The sequence below is a fragment of the Penaeus monodon genome, chromosome 16 (assembly GCF_015228065.2).
Source record: "Penaeus monodon isolate SGIC_2016 chromosome 16, NSTDA_Pmon_1, whole genome shotgun sequence".
Taxonomy (NCBI): Eukaryota; Metazoa; Arthropoda; class Malacostraca; order Decapoda; family Penaeidae; genus Penaeus; species Penaeus monodon.
In genome coordinates this window covers 33,108,767-33,110,567 of record NC_051401.1, presented here as the reverse complement: position 1 = coordinate 33,110,567, position 1,801 = coordinate 33,108,767, and the positions used below count along the sequence as shown (strand labels likewise).

The 1,801-nt window shown below is 35.0% G+C and overlaps 1 long non-coding RNA gene across 2 annotated transcripts in view; it reads right to left on the bottom strand.

The window, feature by feature from the left end:
• Positions 1-536: 536 nt before the first annotated feature.
• LOC119582714 overlaps positions 537-1,801 on the bottom strand; it is a 10,099-nt gene continuing 8,834 nt past the window's right edge. For both annotated transcript variants that reach the window (XR_005229662.1, XR_005229663.1), the window contains exon 3: positions 537-627. This is a non-coding gene — a long non-coding RNA (uncharacterized LOC119582714). The remainder of the gene's footprint in view (positions 628-1,801) is intronic.

Below are 1,801 nucleotides of genomic sequence, written 5' to 3'. Positions count from 1 at the left end.
ATATTTGTTGGCTTTAAAGTCAGCAGAGAAAAAATGCAGCTCTTATTTAAAATTGAAATGCAAAATTTCCTAATTACAGCTTTATGGGGCACAATTTTTAAAAAAGAGAGCATGAACAAGAGTGAAAATTTGGGAAAGTAAATGGGATTGCACTCTGGATTTTAATAATTCAAAGCCACAAAGAATATATGTAACACCCTTCAGTCTCAAAAAATATAATATAAATGTGGCTGCTTTCATGTACGGCACTTGTTTATATTTTGGGTGAGTGGGTGGGTGAGCGGGTGGAAAGGGGTTTTAAAATGATAGCACAATGAAAAATTCATATCAAAGTTTGGCTGAAAATATTTGTTCCATTTTTTCTCTTATGACGGTTTTATTAAAAATTAAATGCAATAGACATTTTAAAAGAAAATTAAATAAAAATTTAGGAAACAAAAATATAAAAATTCCTTTTATTAAAAAAAATTAAAAAACCAACCCTGCTTTTGCAAGATGAAAAAAAAATAAACCCCGAAAAAACAAGCCAGGGAACAAAATTTATTCTAACATATCTTGCTTAGTAGGGGAGGTTATTCAAACAGGTGGCTGTTAAAACAGGTGGTTTGTAGATCACCTACAACATATCTGTGAATATGCATATATTAGTGTATGTGGCTTTGATGGGTATAGTCAGGATTTTAGGCAGGAGGGCACCTTATTCAGATGACGAATTTTTTAATTTGATTATAAAAATATTTGGTGGATTTTTGAATAAAAAAAAATATGAAATTTAAAATAAAATGCAGAGGGGAAGTAACCATGTGCCCACTAAAAATTTCCATTTATAAATTTTAATAAAAAAAAAGTAGGTTTTAATACCTAGTAGTTAGCAATTTAACTCACATATTTTTCAATTTACATTACGCAACAGATTCTTCAATGGAATGGTTAGAAGAAATAAATGTGCTAGACATCAAAGTCAAAAGACAATGATAAGATTGTGGGTTTAAAAGGGGTTTAAAGAGTTAAAATTTTGGGCAAAAAGTATGTGTCAAAGGTTGTTTTGAATCTGTAGGACAGAAAACGTAAAAGATTTTAAAGGGGGAGCAACTAAAATACTGTGGGGATTTGTAAAAGGAGAAGGAGTTAAAGGTATAAGGCGATCAGATCAAATGGAGAGTATATGTCTGAGGAGGGAGAGTAACACTGGAGGAGGAAAAAATGCAAAAGAGAAAATTTTTAAAAAATCAAAGAGTAATACAGGTAGAAATGGTAGTTGTAGAAGTAGAAGAATCCAGAGAGTGAGATAAGGAAACAGGGGAAGGTGGTGAAGTTTTGGGAAGAATTTCAGGAGGGGAGGGATCCAGAGAAGGATAATGTTGTGACCTAAGGGTGTCAAATGATCACACATTATCCTTGTGGAGATGCTGAGACTTCTTGAGATCAGAGGGGAGATCAGAGTGAGGTACAGTTTTGGAAAAAAGAGAAAAGGGAAAAAAATTTTTTAGTATGCTCCTTGTTTGGGCCTCATGTAGAGTGAGCATAGTTGAATCGAGAATGCTACTTCAGTTTTTTATGCAGGGGCCCCTATCAATACAAATGGGAACACCACAAGGCAATTCAAACAGTCAGACCAGGGTTTGGGGCCCCAGAGCTAGGAGGGGAGGAAGTGTTGGATGAGCGGCCGAAACGCCCAAAATTTTTGGAACTGACGGGAAGGGGTTTATAGGTCAGACAGGGTAGGGGCAACCACCAAAAAAAAACTTATGGGGGGGTCAGTTTATGGAAGTTAATTTGGCAATAGGGGGTGGAAATTTGT